The sequence below is a fragment of the Rhea pennata genome, chromosome 17 (assembly GCF_028389875.1).
Source record: "Rhea pennata isolate bPtePen1 chromosome 17, bPtePen1.pri, whole genome shotgun sequence".
Taxonomy (NCBI): Eukaryota; Metazoa; Chordata; class Aves; order Rheiformes; family Rheidae; genus Rhea; species Rhea pennata.
Window position 1 is genome coordinate 4,292,232 of NC_084679.1, and position 22,855 is coordinate 4,315,086.

Sequence of the window (22,855 nt, forward strand, 5' to 3'; positions counted from 1 at the left end):
CACTGCCAGGCTTGACCTCAAGACAGCAAAATAAGGCCCTTGTCCTGCAAATGGCTAAGCCTGTAAACTGTCCCGCTCCTTCACTGGCTGTACTCATCTGTGGGGTTAAACCAGTGCACAAACATCTGCAGGCAAGGTCTGATCTTACCAGGCTTTGCGCTGACCTCCGTGTCTGCACCTGTAAAAATGCTGCTTCTACTTTCCTTTCTCAGGCAGCCCTAGTGTTTGCAGGGCATGCCCTCGGCCAGAAGGGCACTTGAAAAGACTGTTTTTTGTGTACACTAACATTTTTTAATTGTGGGTAATTTCTTGTTTAAGGCCTGCTTAAGGTTTTCCCCACCTCGTCTGGAACACCCACGTGTTTTCACTCTTATGATTTACAGGAACAGAACCAACAAAAGGAGGAAGAACGAAAGTCAAATCTCTGTGGAAAGCCCAGGAGGTGTGCGGGTCACCTTTGAATTCTGCTACGCTCACTGTGCTTTGTAAAACTGTCACAGTCCTATCTAACCAGTGAACACTTATCTCCCCAATCATCTTCCTTAAGTATTTAAGATCCCATACAGAGAAAACAGAGCCAGAATAGTTTAAAGCTATGTACACTGTGGCTGTGCTCCAGGAAATAAATATATGCCTTAGATCCTGACTCCATCTGTGGGAGATGCCCATCACACCCAGATCAGTCTGGGTTTTGGTCAGCTGTGCTATGCCTTCCTCTTCCAACTGTTCTCTGTATAGGAGGGAAATACAGACTTTACTCCTGGCCCACAAAGGAAATCTTGGTCTTAAACGAGTCATAGAGCAGGATACCTGCAGCTGTAAAGGCAGCACAGAGAAACACACAGAAAAACATTCAGGAGTCATGGAGAAAATACTCCTGCCTTTCATGACAAATGGGCCTCAATATAGCTCTCCTGAGGAATTTGTGGAAAACATGGAACCTGGAAACAGCACTTCGCAGGCTGCCCGGTGCTGGAGCTGAGCCTAAACATGGCCTGCAGACTCTGCACCTCACCTGAGGTTGCAATGTCCACCCTGGCTCTTGCAAACATTGCTAGAATAACCAGTGATACAAGACGCCAGGCTCCTAACTCCCATTAATCCCAGTTTGCCTCATAACTGGGACCAGCTGTAGGAGAGGACCCAGGAGGTCCCATCTGGTCCTGTGATCCAAAATCTCTCCATCCTAGAGCCAGCACAAGCCAAACCTGTGGTGCAATAATTTGAGGGGAGTATTTCTAGCACTGCTGCTGGTGCCTATGGTGGCTGAACTGCCCTGCTAATCAGCAGAAAGATATGGCACAGGAGGCGCACAGGCTGATCTCGAACTCGTACCACAGGCCACAAGGCTTTGCCCAGTGAGGCCAGACCCTGCTCTGGCCATACAACTCTCACATTAGGCTTTAAGACTTGTTAGCTGGAATTCAGCAGTTTTCTGGTCCCTTTCACACCCAGACCCACCAAGCCCTTGTAGACCCTTAACAAAAAGAGCTGGCAGGCTCATATTTGATGACTGTCTAAACAATATGAAGAGGTGGTGATTTGCTGGCGACGTGTAAAAACAGGCAACAAATCAGCTGGCAACATGCACTGGATTTAAATTAAATCAAAGCAAAAGGCAGATGACTTTGAATGGGCTCCAAAGGTCACTGAGAAACAAGCAAAAACTGATAAAGTTCACAGCAAAGCAGAGCGAGCAGAAGGAGCACTGTATCTTCCTGGCACTGGGAGCTCTTGGCATCTGATTTGCAACAAATGTATTTGTGAGTTAAAAAAAATAATAAATTAATCTGGAGAGAGGCTGGAGGCATAAAAAGGAAGATGAACTGGTACAAATAAACCTGCCTGTTACGGCACAGGAGAGAGAGCGTGCACAAGCCACGGTGCTGGTACAGGGTGAGAGCGCAAGGGGCTTTCGAGGCAGCGGGGAGGTGACGCTGGTGGCAGACTCCAGTGGTGGCCGTGCCCCACCGTGGCAAGAGCGAGCAGTGGGCACTCAGAAGGGCTGGCTGCGGGGCTGCACATGTATCCCATATGGTGCTCCACGCTGTCCCTGAGGACTTTGCCTCCCCATAGCGGCCACCAGGCAGCCTGTGACACTAGGCAGAGCTGCAGGTGCTCTGCTACTCTGAGCTGCAGTTTCGCAGATCAATGGAACAAATCTGTTTAAATCATATCCTCACTATTCATTAGACAGTGCTTCACACTGTACATCCTAAAAACACTAATAAACACACTAGTAAACATGTAAAAAACACTAGTAAAAAAACACACTAGGAAAATGTTTGCATCCTTTTGGCAATTTAGTTGGCACAGCCTTCAACTACGTCTGCAGCTTGGGGGCTGGTAGCAAGTGCTTTTCGGACACTTAAATGGTCTAACAAGGATAAAATTGGCAGGAAAAGTTCAAGTATCCCCTTCTCTCCAGGCCTTTAGTGAGGGTAAACTCCAGCCCCCACAGTACCTCATATGCACGGCTTTTCCTTTGGACTGCCTTAGGAAGCAGCTGTAGTAGGTTAGAGCAGCCAAGACCAAAGAAATGGGAAACACATATGGGAATGGTTTTCATCAGTTCTTCCCAGTGCCGTGACATGAAGAGTTCAAATCAGTGTGTGGGTCACCAGCTACCATTAGTCCTCTAGGAGTCTGAGCTCTTGTGGGCATCAACTTCCTGCAGCCAGCAGAAATGCCCATCCCATACACCAAATCAAGAGCTTCTGGTTGCTCCTCACTAATACACTGGGCTTCTGGGACTCATGAGAAAGGGATCTGTGTGAAGATCCCAGCTTTAGGTCTGTTAGAAATGGCTTTTGCTTTTTGTAATGCAAAAAAAGCCTGCATCCTCCAAGGCTGTGCATGCCCCCTGCCAGTCTCCTCCTTGCCACAAGGGTTATGAGGACACACAAGTTTCATGGGAGGGAAGGACTGTCTCAGTGCCGTCTGGTCTGGGTGGCGGACAGGGTGACAGTGATGCCACTTCCAATTCCTAGCAGGCATCTGGATGTGTCTGTGCTGGGAAATTGCAAAACAGTACATGGTGCTAATTAATGCCAAATCAGGAGGGCTTTGAATATACATCATCAGAGTAACCTTTAGCAACCACTGGATGCCTTCCACCCATGGGTATCTCATAAAGATCAATTATTTTTTATTATGTGGCAATGGAAATACATCTTAAGAGCAAACTGTCCAGCAAGACCATCATGCCTAGCTATGCCTAAATTGTCTAGCATGCACAGAATGAAACACCACTCCATTCATTCATGCTCCGGGACTGCTATTTTCACCACTGGCAGCTCCTGCTGCACTAACTAAAATACTTCTGATCCAATCCAACAAGTTTTTTTTCCAGGTTTGCTTCTCCGCAGAGAAACCACAGATCGTGCTATAAGGAAAGGTCTGAGCCTCCATAAGTCTAGAGTTACTGTAGGTTACAGCAGTTGGATTTGTTCCTAAAACAATGAAACCAAATGTGAAAAAGACACAGATGGCTGTCGCCTCTGTGCCATTTGGAGTGGTTTTTGGTTTCTAGCCAGTCAGCTCCATGCCACAGTTATGCAAATAGCGGCAGCAAAGTTAGATGCAGTGATACACACATCTCTAACAGACTGGAATGAAGGATAAAATAGCTCAGTGTTTTTGAAGGGGGGGAAGATCACTGCAGTGGCTTGAAGAACAGAGGATTTAAGGACACAGGGTGAAACTTTGTTTTCACTTAAGGCAAAGGAGGCTCTGCTATGGCTTTCAAGGCACTCGGACAGCTGTGCTCTCTTGAGCATGTTACTCTGTAGAAGCATAGGATAGGGTGGGGGGGGGGGTAAAGGCCTGAAAGCCCAGAGCTGTGAGCTCTCATCTGCAGGGCCTCAGCCCCAGGGATGGCTGGTTGCTTATCCCATCTATGTAATTTCAACTCATGAGGACCAGGACTGATGCCTGGGCACTCACAGAGGGTTTGGCCTTGCTAACTTAACAACTAACAGCAATGAGAAGCAGAAAAGGGAAGAGTCTGATGAGAACTGCAGTGAAAAGATGCCATGGAAAAATAGTTCCAAGCACCTTACCAAGGGTACAAGGTCTATACAAGACTGCTGAGGTCTACACATTGAATTCAGCCTGGGATGAAATAGGGAATGTAATTAAAATTTCATCCTTTTACTCCAGTGCTGGACTTAGCCCTGTGCTAAATACCAAGAAGAAAGAAATGGAGAAGATGGAGCTGTAGTCCCCCATTAAAAATGCTGTTTCCCAGTGATACATCAGTAACAAAACAGATTATCTCTTATAATTAAACTATTAATCAACCTCTTCTAAAAAATGCCCTATGGTTCCCTCCTCAATCTCTTGTGAGGATGGGGAAGCTTAGAAATTTAATACAATTCTGTGGTTGAGTTAAACATTAGGCAGGTTTCAGACTATGTTTTACTAGAACCAGATGAATTTCTAAGCTTGAAATCCAGCGTACAGAATGCTGATTAAGTTTGATCTGGTGACCATCTGTCCTTGTGTTTGTAGTATGAGTAGCTAAATGAAATTCTGGAAAAAGGGGTTATCTTAAATACGGGATAAAGCAGATTGAAGAAAGCCACACTCACTGTTGCTATGTGAATCTTCTCAGTAAGAGGGGAAGATCAGATTGGTCTCTGAAGTTACATATGGTCATGCTCCACTTTTTTGACTCTTTGAAGCTGAAACATGAATCTGTAAGTATTGCTTTAATTACATTTTTGTGAATTTTCCCTTAATTTCACACTAAAAACTAAGAACAAGCAGTCAATACACTGAGTTCTGGTAATGAGAAATGTTTTACTGTCAGAGCAAGTTAGTATCTTGGAAGGTGTAAATTGGTACGGCTTGATGCAATCTGCCACCCATAACCAACCCAGTTTGGGCCAGTAATCATCACAAATTGGTCTTTCTTTCTCTGTTTGTTTGTTTGTTTCTTTCTATTTATCTATGTTTATGTTTAGATAGAGCAACTGAAGACAGTCAAGTAATACTTAATAGCTCAGTAACCAACCAGAGGTCATCAAAGAGCAGAGGTGAGGGCTGCCAGCCTTTTTCCATCATAATGGAAATTTGCTGGAGAAAAGAACAGCATGAGCAGCAATGGCATAGCATAATGCCCTCCTTTGAGGAGCGCCCGTTAGGAGGCTGGGCCCCTCTGCAGAGGGACTGAATGGGGAATAAGAGAAAGTACCAAGAAAAGCAGAAAAATAGCACTGTGGGGATCACAAATACAGAAACAGAGACAGTATTTGTAAGGCTTGCTGACGGAAATGGTTGCTAACATGAAAAGGCACCAACTTCTGGTCCCCAAGCCCCATGTTATGATATTGAGTTCTCCTTCCTTCGTGTGAAGAACCACAGGGAGGTCAAAACAAAAACAAATTCAGTCTGTGTCCTTTGCCAGTTTTCCCCAACTGCCCGAGGGTTTTTGAAAGGGAGGGTATCTGTTCTTTAAAAGGAGTTGTTCACATGTCAACAAGTCAATCTAAGCACCAGAGGAAAGATGCTGAGGATGGCTGCAGGGCTTGGGCTCGGCTGTAGGACAGCTACATGAGAGGAGGTGGCTCAGCAACAACCACAACAAAACTGACTGGCTGAGATTTGGGGAATGCCTTGGGAGTGGGATGCTCTCTGCTACTGAGAGAGCTGCCTGTTCCAGGCTTTCCCATTGCTTAGTGTGAGCCTGGCTGCTTGATCTCCCGGTAAAAGGATAAAGCCTGTGAATGCGATACTTTTCTAGGGGAAGAGAGAGTCGCACGAAGTCCCTGAGGAGGGATGAAAGGAGTCTGGCATGAAGGGCTAAGCAGCTGCCTTTGAAACTCCATGTGTGCTGGCTTTTCTGTGCTCGTGACTCCCTGCTCCCACAGGCACACTTTCCCGACTCTGTTCGTACTCGGATTAGGTGGGCCCTTCTCATTTCCAAAGGCTGGGAGGGAGGTAGAATAGCCAGTACCTGTGCAAATGCATCTGGCTTTGATAAAATCCTGATATTAATATTCAAAAGCTCCAGCTCACACAAGAAAACCCAATCATCAGGCTCCCTTCTACCTCAAACAACCCTAGGAAAAGAGCATATTGTTTGGACGTCACTGGGCTAAATCTATGTTTCTTACATGGCCATTTTCTTTGCGTTTTCTTCTTCTCTCTGAAGTTTAAAGAGATGCTTATTTTTCTTGCTAATTCTTTCCCCTGGGTGCTGATAGGGATCTCTGTAACAAGAGGCCAGCTGGAGAAAATTCAAACTGGTTTCAAAATGTTATGATAGAGTGCGGGGGATGTGTCTTTGAAGCTGCTGGGCTCAAGAGATGTCTCTGAATCAGGAGAAATGCAAGAGGCAATTAGACTCTTTCTCTGGAACAAGACTGGAGCCCCTACCCGTAAAAACACAAGCCACTTGCTGGTGTCACCCCACCTTGACCTCTAGGGAAAGGAGAATTTCAGTCGTTATTTAGCTGATGCTTCTGCATCATGGGAAGACAAAGGCCATGGGCAGAGGCATGTCCTGGTACAAGGAAGACTGCAGTCTGACTTTGCTCAAGCTAAGTAGTACAGTTTAAGTGGAGGAGTGTGCACCTGTCTGTGTGTACCTGGTCCCCCTCCAGCAGTCTGTTCCTGCCCTGGCCCATCGCTGGTGGGTTCCTCTCAGACACCACTATTCAAAGTTGATTCTATAGAGGCCACAGAAAGGGAACAGGAGCAAGTCCTGTTCCCTGCTCAGATGCATAGTTCTCCTTACATTTTGTGAGCTGACAAGCTTTTCTTTGTATCTCTGACTGGGCCAAAAATATCCTTGTTTAAAGTGAAGTTGAAATCCTGGCCTCATGCCTAGAAACTTCAGATGTTCAGGTCCAGTGCAGGGGCCTGCAGGGCCTAAATACAGCCCTGCCTGTTGGAGAAACTCTGATTGATCCATTCCTCTTTCTGCCAGAGAAGAGTCATCTCCAACTGTCTACTTCCTAGTCCTTTCTGCAGCCCGGTTGAAAATGCCCATGTGACAGGGCTTCGGTCCTATCCCACAGGAGAGGGTTCCACAAGCTATACGCATTGCTTATCAGGACCTTGGCAACAATAAAGAAGGCAGACAAAGAAAGAAACCCTATAGGGAAGACATATTCACCCTAATGTTTAGATTACTTCTGCTGATTCAGTCATAGTTCAACTCCAAAGCTTATGAAAAAAAAGAAAAAAAAAGAAAAAAAGAAAAAAAAAAAAGCAAGCAAGCAAAAGGCTTTCTTTTGAGCCAGACTTTCAGAAAAGCTCTGCAATTTACTGAGTGCTGGTCCTGCTTGAAAATCTGGCTTCAGTCATGGCTACTGAGCCTTTACAAATTTCTTCCTCAGAGGAGAAGACACTTGACAGGACTCTGGCATGGTGGGAGGCTGACAAACCCTCATGGAAGACATTTGTAATGCGTGGGGCCTGGGAATCAAAATGAAGAGACAGCCAACAGCCCCGGAGGAAGTGGAAGGGAAGAAGTTGCACATGGTCTCTCTATCTATGGAGAAGAATCTAGGTCTATTCAGCTTCGCTTCTCTCCCCCACCTTCACTTTGTAGATATTTCCTGTGCAGACAGTTTCTATAGGCATTTCCTGGGAAGGCTGCACAGCCAAAGTTGCATTTTTAATTTTTTTTTAAACCACACTTTCCAAAGTTAAAGAGCGTGTAAGGGGGAAGCGTAAGAAGTATAATACCGAAGCAACTTTATCTGCTCAGACAAAGTGTAAGCAAGTAACTAGCCAACTCTAACAGACTCTACATCAAATCACACAATCTCTTAAAACATGCAATGGCAAAAGCTTCACGCTGCCTATTTGGAGCCGGCCTCACTCAGGCTTTCCAGGCCTCCACTCCCTAAACTCCGTCATGCCCTGCTTTTCCCAGGGTATGAAGCAAAATCCAGAGCAAGGAAAAGCAGGCACCTCTGGCAGCCTCCCAGGTTCTAGCTGCTGGGACAGTGATGCTGCGTGCTTTACCCTGTACTTCCACATCCCTCCTCTCTGCATCCACCTGTTTTTTCTTGCCTTTTCTATGCTGCTAATTATTTAGTTCATTATTTCAAATGACTGACACAACCAGGGGCGATTCCACCTAGCTATGGCACTCAGAGAGCTGTAATTAATTAAGATGCACAGAATACGATGAATATCCACAGACAAGACCCAGCGATAGCACTTAACACTGCCCTCCCCAAAGGAGCCTCTTGAGACAAATGAAAACAAAGAGCAGCAGCTGAGGCTGAGATGCCCATGGGTAAACCAGATCAAGGGAGTGCCCCGGCAAGAACATTAGCAGATGAACATGTCCTAGGAACAGCCAGGAACTGCCTGGGACAGGACCGCCCTGTCCTGAACTATGCTGAGCACCCATCTCCCCTCAAATCACAGTGGGCTGAGCGATTCTCAGGCCCATGTGGGCTGTGGTCCAGCAGCTTCCTTCCTACCGCAGAGTGAGCAAGTGTCCAGTGAATCTTACTCCTTTGAATCTGGCAAATCTCAACATAGGTAACTTGCAACAGCCTCCAGAGTTGTCACCGTAGAAACCCAAAGTACAGAACATGTTTCAGAATAAAGGCAGCTCCAAGTGGTGTCAGCACTGCCTGTGTTTGTTTTTATGGAAAATTGTTACTTTAATGTGAGTCATGGGAGTAATTAAGGGATAAATAGCAGCACTGCAGTTCGTCAACACCCTGATGCATTGCAAAAGCAAAGGGAAGTGTACACATTCCTACAGAGACACAAATCCAGTCAGGACGCTGGCAAAATAACCATTTCTACCCTTTGGGCTTTGGCAGTCTGCTCTGGTCTTAGTCAGGCTGATGTCAATCTGGTACAGTCCTGCTGACATGAATTACTGGAGTATCAGCAAGACTGGGGTTGTGACCACTCAATTTAAGTCAGGACACATAAGACAGAGGAACTAATGCAGAAACCCAACATCGTATCATGGTGGAAGCCCAGATGGCTGATGTTTGTAAAGTCTGCCAGCAAACAAAATCACATTGACCCTTTACCGATATTTTTTTCTTTAGGATGTGCTGAATAGAAAAAAGAGCTTGCAGATGCTCCTGGTATGACAACTGTGAAGGTATTGTTTTACCCTCTGCGTGAGATCACAGGGGCTGCACTAGGGCAGGGACAGACAGCACAGCAGAGCTGAGCTGTGCATGAGCAGACCTGCAGCTTAGGAGTTCTGAAAGGCAAGAGCAAGAGGAAGAAGATGGACTTGCTCACTAGGGACCACTGCTACTTTTGAGACTGAATTTTATATCTGAGCCACACTACAATGAACCAATATGAAGTTTATCTGAAGGCAATGAAAACAATCCTGGCAAGGCAGGAAACGGATCAAGGAGATGAGTGGGCAGCTAGACAGTGATGACGGTATCGTCTGCTGCGAAGCGGGTCAATGTGGATGGAGTTCGGAAGCGAGATGGCTCTTGGATGGGGCACTGGCACTTGCTGGGTGTGAGGAAGGAGCCTCCATCCCAGCTGTCTGGCTGAAATAGGAACTTTATGCAGGTTTATGTGTTCCAAGTCAGAGCCCTTGATTAATCAACAATTTGGAAAACATTTATTACAACCCCTTTGTTGCCTTTGGACGGATCTACCGGGCATAAAGGAGCACTACTGGGACACAGCCAATTTACCTGGCTCCAAGGTTTGTTCACTTGGTGCTCAGTAGTCCACGCAGTCTTGTGAGGGATGGCTATGGCCTCCTCCTCCTTCTGTCTAGCAGATAACCCAACACCTGCCTTTGTGGCTGCTGCGGGGGGGGGGGGGGGGGGCGACAGCAGCTGCTTTGGAGGGTGATCTGAGAAAAGATTTGAATAGATGTGCATGCTGTGAGTGGCTTGTATTTGCACCTGTCAATGTGGAAAGACTGTTTCTCAGCTGAAATCCATACTGCGACCCCTTCCTTTGTAACTCACTTCCCTTAGTCTTTGGAGATGATTTCAAGCAACTCAGTTTTCCACTTTCTAATAAACAATTTAAATGCTGAAGAGCAACTCCTCTGCTGATGGCAACTGAAGCCAAGGGAGCTGTGACAGTTTATGCCAGCTGAAGCTTTGCCTTCAAGTAAATGTTTTAAACTTTCCACTAAAGTGACTGAAATAAGCTGTAGTATGAAACACTAAGAGCAAAGAACGAATTCTGGAGACCAGAGGGATTTGGGAAATGAAATGAGATCCATCTTGCTGGCACATTTTTTCCCCTGTCTATTTTTGGAATTTAAAAAATTCCCTCAGATTTGTCTTTTACAGACCAGCCTTTTGTTCGGAGACCAGCAGTGAGCAGCCTCCTCTTTCACAGAGAGCAGGTGAGCTTTGGCAAGCTAACACACAAAATGCAGAGCTGGAAACTATTAATATCTTTTACTGCTGGAGTACTGCAGAGCTTGGCACAGGTGCTATTTGTTTTCTTTAACAGGCTTTTCAGCTACGCAATTTGCAATCAAATAATGGAAGGGCAATAAGATTTCTAGTTAGTAAGCCAGTTGTGATCACCCCAACTCTTCTTCATCACGCCGTGACACTCACCACAGCCGGGTGTTTTTTACTGGGGAATTACAGCATTGATGCGACCCTGCTGCCGCGCTTGGTGTTTATATGAAGGGTTGGGAAGCAGCCTGGTTCTGCTCATCAGACTCTGGACAGACTCAGGAAACCTGGGCTCTAACTTCTGGCTGTGGTATTAACTCTCAGTGGGACCTCAGCATGTCACTTAAAGCCCAGTTCTCCAGTTGGCGTGCAACACACATTTTCCACTGACTTTAAATGGAGCAGGGAATCTTTGTTGCCTGTGAAAACTGAGCCTCTACACACTCGGTCTCCCCATATTTAAAACAAGGAGGAGAATATTTTGAGATCAATGGATAAGAACACCTGCGAGTGCTAATACCCATGTACCTTGCCAAAATACTGGGAGATTAAGCAAATATTTTGAACGATCATAAGACCTTGTGTGCAGGTATGGGGTTGTTTTGTATGTCCAGGATATATTTTTCTCCCTCTTATTTTTTTCCATGAATGGGAGAAATCAGGCAGAGAGAGGGCCTAAGACATGTGTCCTCCTTTTTTTCGGTTTAGTTTCAGCCACGCTGATTCGCTGTGTGAAAACCAGACTAAGAGCACTTGCCTAACCCCTTACTGAGTCTCAGTGGAGCGGCACTGAGCTGAAGAGAAAGAGCACATCTAGCTGTGTCCTAAGATTTGGTCTGAACATCTCCAAAAGGGCTGAAAAAGCAAATCATTTTGTCTAATTCTGTGAGCCACAGCTCCAAAGAGCTCATAAGAACTCAGAAAAGAAGAGATTTGCCCTGCAGTGGGAGATTCCACCCATGCAATGGCAATCCTGGGTCCAATCTGAATTAGCACATTTTAAGAAAGATAATAGACAAGCTGAAATGTGCACAAAGAGAGAGAGAGAAAAAAAAAACCAAAAACAAGTGATAAAGAGGTTTTGAAAACATGACCTGTGAGGAAAGGTGGAAGCAAGTGAGTTTGTTTAGTCTAGAAAAGAGAAGAATGAGGGGAACATGGTAATAGTTTCCAATATTTGCAAAAGAGACAGTGATTGACTGATCTCCAGAATTTTGAGACGGGCAAGAAAAAATCAGTTTAATTTACAGCAAAGACGTTTTAGACAGGATTCTAGGAAAAGCCTTGTAAATAGAAAACTACCGGTATGGGCTACCTAGTTAAACATCCATCATGGAAAGTTTTTAAGAACAGGCTGTAGTGATTCCTATTCAAACACGGGCACCTTACAAAGTGAAACAATGGTGCTTGCAAGTGCAGAGACAGCAGAATATGTTGAGTATGGGCAGATGGCCACCTACACAAAGCAGTTCTGGAAGTCACCTGGGTGTAACAGTATTGAATACCAGCTGAATCACTCCAAATCTAGTAAGTATAACTGGGGTGGTGGTAACAAGCAGTGTTCCTCTCTCCAAAATTGCTTTCAGATCTCATCTCTTTAAAAATCACTAATGACAAAGGAAATTTCCTGAGATATTATCTGACTTGAGTAACGCAGCCTTAAGAGGATGCACCCTTCTTTTTTATCTCTATATAGTCTCCCTCTCACCTCCTGTGCCTGAAGAGTAAAAATAGCAATTTTATATATATATTTTTACACTCCTAGTCACTAGCTTGAATCACTGTTCTCATAGCCCTGTCTCCTTGCAGCACAGGAAATCGATACCGCTGTACTGCAAAATGGAGAAGGTTCAATGTGTCACCTCATGTCCCCACTGCTCCCCTGCTAGGCCCATGCAATACTAGGATGGCAGAAATGCATCAAGTAGGTGGCCCACACTGCTGGTAAATGTGTCTGCAGACACATAGACATGTGCCATGGAAGCTGTTTACTTATCAGTCCTCATAGAAATCTGCATCTCCTAACAAATACCCCAGTCCCAAGTCCTCCTCTTGCAACTTCCAATCTCTTACTCAATGCGATAGGGAACCTTGCTCAAAGAGCTGAGCCCTGAGTCTCGTGAGTGCTGCTAGAGCACAGTCTTGAAATGAGAGGAGGATTTGCTGGAAGTGCTGTTCTTTTCTGACCCCATCCAAAGGAAAGTTCTAGGTTCTTTATGGGAGGCAGCAGCATCTCAGCTGATAAAAGACTGCAGGTTACTAATAATATTTGGGAGAAAATCCATACCCAGTTACATTATTCCTCCCTCACTAGTCCTCAAGACTTGGTACTCCTGGGTTGTTTTCTGAACAGCACCTGGAGAAATTCTGCTAGAGGATGGCAGTAGAGGCCAAAGAAAGACCCCAAAACACACACTTCTTTTAAAGGATTAAATTGTCTGAAACGATTGGCTGCTCTTAAGATGTAAGCTGGTTGTGTGGCACTGTTGCATAACAAACAAGCTTTTCAGTGTACCTAGATAAGAATAATGCTAATAACTCCAATCCTGCAGACATGGCATTAATCTCTTCCCAAAGTGAGGGCACAGTCTGTGCACAGCCAACTTCTCTGTGGGTGTAGAGGCCTGTTCTACACTGTCTTGAATTAAGATTTTCTCAGGACTAGGCTCACAGTTGTGTGATAGAAACATAGCACTATTGGGATGGGGGAATTCAAAGCAAGCAGGAAGCAGCACAATCCACCAGAGATTGTCTAGCTATTCTCATCTCCTTGCTAGAAGAGCTCTCGTGTCTGGGCCTCACTGCAGGGATGCCCCATTAGTTTCTCTTCCATTTTTCACTTTTTTTTTTCCCCTAGGAAATCTCTTGTTAGGCAGGACTGAATGTCCTTGAAAGCACCAGTTATAACAAACAGCCAGGGACAGATCTCAGGCAAATGCTGCACGAGTCAGAGGTCACAGCTGGAAGTAGTTTTAGGGGAAATTCAAAATTACTGTCAAAAGCAGTTCTCTCTCATTTTAATTGCAATTGGTTAATCTCATTTTATTTGCCCTGCGGCTGTGGCTGTGAAGCTTAGGAAACTCCTGGGGCTCCTGCTTTGCTCTCAGTTACCTTGGGAGCAATTCTGTTGACTTCAGCAAAGTTGCTTTGGATCTTTCCCTTGGGCCACCAAGACCAGAGGCCATTGCTTGGAAAAGCCTTTAGCAAGGGAGAGAATAAATGGTGGCAGGTGACTGTTCCCTTTTCAGAAATGAAGAAAGACAAGAGGTTTTGCCTGATTTAATCCTCCTAATAGCCAGAGCAGGGAGTTAACAAACAGGATGGTTTGGGGCATATCGCTCTCTTCATCCTTCCTGCACCTGAAGGTGGGGAGGGACAGGCAGGGCTGCAGCTGGTGGAGAGGGGAATATGGTGCCAGGATAACATCAGCTGCAGATATGCCCCATTAGAGCTGGAATTAAGAAAAGGTCAATGGGAGCAGTCTGCTCCTGTAACTATGTAATCTTCTCCTTCCCCTCTGCCCTGAGCTACTGGCAAATTCTCCACTAACAGGCTAAACCTATCTCTGCAGCATTGAGGGCAATATTGTCTAGTGGTTTCTCATTAAAATGCAGAGTGCACAGAGAACAAACAACTCAGGCTATGCATGGTAAGACAGTGCTGCAAAACTAGGTGATGCTTGAATGATCTGCCCAGAAAGAGTTTGGCAAAGACCTGATCAAACATGTCAAGCAGCTTGTTTGTGGCCCCTCTCTCCCCACCCTCTGCTCGGCACACACGCACAGTCACATGGAATTTGCTGCTTTGACTTGCAGGCAAGTCAAAAAGCTGTCGAACAGCCATCACATCTAACACCACTCATCATCACCATCAATTGTTCTCCAAATGAAACAGGCCACGTCGCCAAGCAAAATGCTTAGGAAGATATTTTTCCACTGGACATGCATCCAAAATAAATACAGGAAAATCTCCTACTCCAAGCACTTCTCCTGGTTGCTTTTCATTTGAATCATTAGTAAACCTGAGATACACACACAATAGCACAAGGCTGATGAAAATCCACTTCAGCATAGTGCCCCAGTTTTCTGAGATTAATCCTCTTTGTTACTCTTGACCTATGAAAAACATCCCTCCAGACTATCCAAATGTGCACATCTTCACATACATTCCCTGTGAACATCCCTTGCTAGATGGATGCTTTTTGCAGCTGGTCATTCGAGCCTTGATGAGCTCTCTAATGGGAGCGTGCCATAGTTTGTATAATTCTGCATTCACTGTTAAGTCTCTGCCCTAACATGTCAATTCTGATGAGACCCTGTTGCTGCAGCTTTGGGATTTTGCTTCCAAGCAACAGCACCCTCCACCCTTGTGACTAAATCCTGTCTGAGACCAGAGCCCAAGTTCTCTGCCTTGGTGTAGGCATAGGAAATTTTTCTCTCTTTGGGGGCTGGGAAGGAACTACAGATCTCCTCAAGAACAGAATAATCCCACACCTCCTGAGTGGAAAACTACGGGCTTCTACCTATGCCTGTGAAGAGGTGAGCTCTGCAACCAGAAGAGAAGAAAAAGGAGAGGAGAGCTTAGAATAATGGCCATGGCTTTCCCTCAGTGACCAGCCTTGGAGCTACTGCTCTTGGTGGCCCATCACCTGGGGAGATTACATCCTCTGTGCCTACAGTGGAGCCGAAGAGTCACCAACAGGCTTCTGCTCCAAATCCAGGTGCTCTGACAAAGCACACTGCAGCCTGCCTGTCTCTGTTGCCTGCATCACATGCACTTCTCTGCACCAAAGCCTACAACCCCTCTCCTCTCTCCACTCCCCAAGCATGGCTGCATGGCAGTCTTGCTGTTGGAGGTGGGAGCTTTGTCCCTTTCTCTTTCTGCACCACCTCTCTGCTGACTGCAGCTTCAGAAAGGGTCCTCGAGGCCTGTGGAGCCAGATCTGCTCTTCAAGGCTGAGCTTGGTTTTGCCAAGGTTTGAATCCAAACCACACAAAGTCTGTTAGCTTCAGTGGGTCCCACCCAAATGGCCCAGGTTCACTCAAACCTCAACCTAAGACCTGGCCCAAGCTCTGCAAACATGAGCTTTTCTTTTTTTTTCTCTCTCTCTTTGCCCAAATCCCTGCCTGCAGCAGATGTCCTGCAGAACCTGGCTTAGTTTGAGACCATAATGAAACTTAAGAAATGTTCACTCAACTCCAGGAACCCAGAGGTGGCAAAAGCAAATTATAGGCCTCAAGTTCCTGGCTTTTGTGTATTGGCATTGCTTTTGAATGTGCTAAACACTGTGGGCAAGAACTGTTCTGGTTTGTAGGAAATCGGGTTTCCAGCCAATTATTTTTGCTTGATGGATTTTATATTAAATCAGTATCCAGCTCTACACTTCTCCCCATTTCAGTGTGATAAGACAAGTCACAAGAACTGGATGCACTGAGCTATGGTACAAGCAGGTGGGACTCTTAACTATTTCTGCATGCACCCTCCCAGACCTGGTGTACCATAAAGTAGACTGATGACTTATTTCTATGCTAAGTACTGGGCATCCCAGATCCTCTCCTGGAGGTGACTGTACTTAAATGGAAGCCATTCCTTTCAGTCTATCCCAGCCTGGGTATGCAGTAAAGCTACGTTTTGTGGCTAGCCTGGGAGTGTTTAGATATGAAACATGCCAGAAATTGAAGCTAGGATTGTATCACAGATTGCAGAAACAGTATTTCCAGCATCTCGGGTTTTAATTCTTAATGTAACTCATTTTTGCCTGCTATGGATCACTTTCTTTGCGAGAGCACCTGGCTTGTTTCTAACAAGCCCTCTGTCCAGAGCTGAAAGTAGGCTGCAGCTCAACGCCCTCCCTCAGCTTTCTACTGTCCGTGGGATGCTCTCCTGCAAGTGGCACGCAGCTGGCAGCCTGGCTGGCATGCATGCTGAGGTGTCATGTCCCCAGCAGTTTCAGGGAGGTACCAAACCAGAGGGCAGGCCAACAGCGCTGCGCTGTCATCAGCAGCACTTCCTGTGTTGGAGTGACTGTAGCAAATGGGGTTCTGTCCTCCACAAAGAAAGAGTCACTGCTGCCACCTGAAAGGAAAAGCCCTTTCTTGCAGGTGTCCTGCTGCCTGTCTTGATGAGCAGGCCCTCAGCACTGAGAAGCCTGGTAGAGCAGCTTCATGCAGCAAGTCTGGCTCTTGACTGAATCAACCCCATGGCCTCACACACTCTGACTGGAAAAGGTGTCAGAGATCTCTGCCCTCAGTCACTTCTCCTCTTGTTCCTTCTTTCTTCTGCCTATTTACAGTGTAAACGCTCCTCTCACGTGACAGGGCCCCCTGCACTGTGTGGCCTTGGAGCCACCACTGATACCCACTCCAGGATCTTCCTCACTCGCACAAGCAAGGCAGCAGTGTGACAAGACCAGCCTGGTGTGGCTTTGCCTGTCCCTCTTGCTCCACTGGTACTAGCTTCCAGCTTAACCCAGTGCTCTCAGTCAGGTGATGCTGTGGTAGCCCCTTGGACAGCCTAGGACTGCCCTCGCTGAACTGTCTCTTGGCACGAGGCCTGGGTGCCCATGGCACAAGCTGATGGGGACTTGCGAGAGAACTGGAGTGCTTTTGCAAGAAGTTGGCCTGTCAGCAAACCTCCCAGCTCTGGGACTTTCTTCCTTGCAAATGCCTGACATTTGCTAATGTTGCCTGAATTTTGGGCAAGGCTTTTTCCCCTTTCCCCTGTCAGCAGTTCCACTGCTCACTGCTGTCACTTTAAGAGCAGTTAAGTCTGATCATACATGATAAGCTAGATCCAAACCTCCTCAGGGCACAACCCAGAGAGCAAACAGCTCCATCTTTCCCCACTTGGAGGCTGGGGCTCTGAAAGCAGCACAAGAGCTGTGCCTAGCTACGCAACAGCTACAGTAACACCAAGAGTCTTCCCATAACCTGCAGTCACCAGCCAGCTTGAACACACTGTTCAGACTGCTGTCTCATGAGCAGGGCTTACAGTGATGGATTATGTTTCCGTAAAAAGCTGCAGGAGGAGGTAGCAACTGTGATAGCGGGTGTGGTTGGTAGGAACGAGTCTTAGCTGCAAAGCAGGAGATGGAGGGAAGAGGGGGTTGGAGCTGCTTTATATGGCTTCGGCTTTGTTAATGCTACCAATACGGCAAAGTAGAGCTTGGAAGAAATTCAACTGGGTGTTTTATCCCCCTTTCTACCCTCAATCCACCACATTTCTCATGGAACAAAAATCTTCTCTTTTGCCCAGCTCTACTTCTGGAGCACTAATCCTTTGGCTGTGGTGGTGGATTAAGTCTCAGGCCCTGAGAAAGCTCTTCCAAGGCACAGTGAAGATTTTGTTTGTTAGGGTCTAACCCATGTGCAGCTCACAGCTGCCATGGTTGTGAAATTGTTCTTTTTCTTCTATTTTTTTTAAGCAGCCCATATGAAGCACGGAAAGCAGGGCTATTCAGAAAGACTATTCTTAACGGTCTGAAATTAAGCCCAATATTTTTCTTGGCTTGCAGAGGAAAATGGTTACCTTGGTTCTTGGTAATGAAGACTGCAGATATGAGACTTATATAGGCTCTTTTTTCCTTCTTCTTTCTCTTCCCTACCCAAACTCTACCCTAGTATAGCCGAGGACCTCCAATAACTTGCTGGGAAAGAGAGCTTTGTCTCAGGTGGTGATGTTGTGAGCCACCTTTTATTCTTTTCCATACTGACAAAAGGCTAATGAAACAGAACTGGCATTTCATCAAGGCCAGCACTGAAAATTAGGGACAGAGCTGCCATTAAAAATAACCAGATGCATGCGCTTCTTTCCCTGACACACCGATCTTGAAATATCTCCCTCTTGGGTTGTACAGCTTCCAAGGAATAGCAGGAAATTGCAATTGTTATACTGTCCAGAGAATGGATTTAATTTGTACTGTTTTATCCTCCCTGTTGGAAACTATCCTCTCTTTTCTTCCACGCCAGTGAAAAAGAAAAGAAAAAAATCCAGCAAAACCAACACATTTCTCTATAAAGCCTTCCATGCAGTTGGAGCATGGCGTTCCATAAAGCGTACATGTTTCCTCTATCAGAGGTGTGGATTGCTTGCCTTCGGCATGGTTTCTTGCAACACATCCATATAGGTCATTCTAAATACAAACTTGCCATAGTTTAAACTCAGTTCAAAAGCGACTAGTTAGTTAGTTCAACTGGTACACAAAGCTGATGGTAAGGGTGTAAGTATATATTTGCTACAGAAAGGGCTGGTGTCTCAAAATGAGAAAGAGCTGGTTACAGAGGTCAAGTAAGTGCTCTCTGGCTGTCTCAGTGCAAAAAGTCAACTGATTACAGTTAAACAATCTGCAAGGCAGGAGGGTTAAACTTTTAAGTGGAAGGGAGGAAAACAGCTGCAATGCAAGCAACACTTTAAATTGTCCTGCAGTGATTGTCTGAGCCAGGGTTCAGGAGTCCTGGCTGGTTTGGATCAGCTCAGTGGGTGTCTGTTCCTTACTAAGTGAAGGAGCTGGGCAGATTAAGAGCGCATAGCTGATGGCGATGGTTCAGCTGAAGGGCAGATACCTGTTGAGGAATCCTAATTCAACTGCATTTGATCATGTGCCTGTACAAGCCAGAGGTTTGCATTCATATAAGTCATCTGTTTTTCTTAAACAGGTACAACTATGGCTATACAGGTGGAACCAGCCTTTTGAAAGACAGGTTGCTGGCCTGGATAGATGATGATGAACTGAAGCTTTACTAGGGCTCAACAATATTAGGCATTTTTTTAAAGAGGAATTTTGTACTCTTGTGACATCAGAGTGAGAATATATTTGGCTCTGTTAAGACTGGAAAGATGACTGCAGTGATTGAGTTACAAAGGCTTAATAAATCACTGCTTGTCAGCTACGCTGTGGTAGTTCACTCTGCCCACTGGACATGCAAAGTACAATGCGTTAGCTCAAGGCTAATTTCAAGCACAGTGAGGCACAGTGTGGTTACCCAGAGCAGAAGCTGGCCTCAGCCCATAGGCTACCCCCCCTTGCTTTGGGAAAAGTACCTAATAATGTTTATTGGCTCTGGCAGAGTGGGTTTAACAGCTTATCTGGTTCCAGAAGCACAGTGGTCCCCCAACCTCAAACAAGGACCAAGGGTGATTACTAACTTTTAGATGTGCAGTCCTGTGATAGCCAAGCTCTGAAACTACTTCAATGGCATGGTCTACAGATCTTCACCAGAAACAGTTTATTACTGACTCAGAAGGGAATAGTCATAAGAATGCAGTGACTCATTAACAACCTGAACCTGGGAGGTCTAAAGGAGGTCAGTGAAAAGGACAGTGGCTCTGCAAGGAGGCCGTAAGGAAGCACTGATGCTGCTCTGCTCCAGCACTCCCACCCCAAGGTGATCTGACTGGAAGCAGATTAAAAGCAGCCAAGGAGTCATGGTGAATCACTCATAGTGGGAGCCCTCCCTCTTTCAGCAATGACTGTAGCCAAGAGCTGAAATGACTCATGATAGCATTGATAGAATCGGCTGATGGTGGAAGAGGGGTTGGCACCGCCCCTAACCAATGCCTGTCATGGAGCCAGTCCACATCAGATCTGATAACACCCCAAGGGCAGGAGAACTGCAGGCAGTAGCATTCTTTCTGGGGCTATCCATGCAAAAATTGTTGGCTCATTATTTAAATAGACTCTGGCTAACCCTTCAGCCACCTAAGGCTGTAAGCTGTATTGTCTCCTCTCCCCAGGAAGAACAAGATCTTCAAGAAAAATGCACCTCTCTGGTTGCTTTCAGCCCTATCCAGTCAATGCAGTGCTGGAAGTGAGAGGATGTGGCATGGCTGTGCCCAGCTGGAGCTGGTAGGGGAAGGGGAAGCAGATGGCCTAGAAGAACTGAGCTGAAGAAGAGAGGGGAGCAGAGAGCAGCTGTGAGAAAGTGAAGCAAGGAAGAGAGCAGGACTCAGATGGGGGAAAGTGATTGGTGGGGGGACAGGCTGCTATGCTGGGGTCTGTGGCACCATCTCCCACCAGTGAAATCAGGGGGTGAAGCAGAAGAGAGTGAGGCGACAGATGGAAGAGAGAGGAGAGCAAAATCCCAGCAACAGAGTTGGGCAGGGAGACTGCTGTGACCACAACACAATGCTTCAAGCCTGATTAAACTGTTTCTAGAGCTCTCCCTCCTTCCGTGGCCACACAAACAGGCCTTGTCTTGCAGCTTAGAGGACTATCATGAGGGTCTCCAAACGTAGATAGGGACTCTGGCTGCTATTTGGGCCATTCCTCTTGTGCTGCTCGAGGAGTCGCATATCCAAGGCCATACAGCTAGCATAGGCAGGGCTGTCTGGGAAACACTGGTCTTTCTGAGCAGGAGCACATCATTAGCCATAGGGCTGAATAGCAGCTTGGGGCCTCTGGCTTTGACAGACGTTGGCTCTGCAAATGCCAGGAAATCCTGGGCACCTTTATAAAGGTTTGGACAAGATTTCCAGCGAGAAAAAAAGGCCCAGAAAAGCCTGGATGCACAGTAGCCCTACTCAGAGAACAGTTAATTCAGGACTTTTTGCTACCTGTTGCAGTGCATCAAGCCTCCCCCCAGCATCCTCCTGCATGAAGCAGAGCCTCTCATCTAGCACAAGAATTACCGTTGAAAAAACTGCCTCTGTGTCTAAGATGGCTCTTGTCAAGACACCAGAAAAATGGGGAGCTCTGGGAGATGGGACAGAGAGTAGGAAACCGTCAAACTCATTTATAGCAGGTCCCAGAGGAATGGTTTCCTGCTATTTTTAAGTTGAAGAGGATCAAGTTTCACTGCAGGAAATAGTTCTCCTCCTCCTTCCTCCCACCCACCTTTCCTTTTTTCTACAGCACATGGGAAGAACAGTTCTCTGCCTGCCTCAGGTTTCCAAGAACCAGGCAGTCAAAATGCAGTCAAAGCATTCATTATCTGCAGCCAGGGAAACGAAAGGAGAAAGGTTGAAAAAGAGATGCCTCTGTCTACAAATGTTCCAAAACACCAGTAAGAGTTAAAACCTTTGGGTATATGTGCTGGGGATATTCAGCCTTCCCTACCCCTTCAGTTAGGTCGAGATTGCAACTGGGGTCTCAAAACAGGTTTCTGTAAAGACCCTGGAGCTAGCATATTCATATCCCTAGAAGCTGCCCTGCTTTCCCTAATAAAGTAATGGCACCCAAAGATGTTGGAGAGGCTGCAAAACAACCTGTTCTTGAAAAATCTCTTCTACAATTTATCATCTACAAAGTTGGACATTTGCAACAGCACTCAAATATAGGCCAAACTCTGCCAAAAACAAATTCATTTGATCAGTGCAATGCTCTAAACCTCCTCATTTCTGGGCTGTGCTAACATCATGACACAGACTTCTGCACCTGACAAATATGCTGGCGCGCTGCAAAGTCAGCAGTCCCTACCCATGCTTTGGGGCTCTGGGCAAGATGCATGTAACCTATCAGGCTCAGATCTGGAATTCAATTCCCAGCCCATTGCCCAGGGGTGTGGCTATCGCCTGTCGGAAACTTATCTAGCATATGCTGCTACCTTTAAATTCTCAGAATATGCATCCCAGCAGCTCCTCAGCCCTCCTTCCTCAGGCTACTGACACCGATCAATTTTGTTCAACAGACACAAACTCGTCCTTCCTGTGCAGGGCTCAAGGCAAGGCACAACTCAAGTCTCCCATTTCCCTTGCAGTGACAGTAGAGACAATGCCTCTTTTGTAGGTGCGTCTACATGCCTGGTGGAAAACCTACTGGATGCTAGCACAGTTATATCAATAATCTCCTGTTTATTATTCCTTCTAGCACAGGGGTTTGCCACTACCCTTCTAGCACAGGCAATGTTTTCCATGCATCTTTTCTCAGTCAGGTGTTTGCTCATTCGCAGCAGGGGGCTTCAAGAGAGACAAAGCTACAATTGATGGGAAACAGAAGCCCAGGCTGCTGCCAAGAAGGGTTTTCCTCAGGGATATTGAAAACCTTAGAAATGGTTATTACGATGTCTTTCAACAGCGATTCTACACGCCTGCTAAAAAATCCTTGCCTTCACTTTTGTTGGATGTGTCTTTTTGACAGCCTTCGTTGGGCACCTGTTAGCCAAACACCTTTCAGGTTCACATCCTCCTAGTACAATCAGTCTTGAGTAAATAACTCCTTCCCATTCCACTGAAGCCAAAGGCCCACAACTTCTGCACCATGCAGGAAGGCTGTGACTAGAGTGGGACATCTCTCTCTGAAATCTCAGGGCCTGATACTGTGATTCTGATCTAAAGCATGACATTAGCATCATTTCAGGCAGACTAGAATATGGGATGAAAGCGCAATGCTCTTTCTTAGCAGCTCTGTGCATGGAGTAGGTCTTTTCTAGAGTAAGAGTGTTCAAGGATGACCTACTTGGGAAGAGCTTTATAGAGCTCAAAGCAGAATTAGATGCTGGCTTGTGCTCAGCTCAGATGTGTCCATCAGCAGCTGT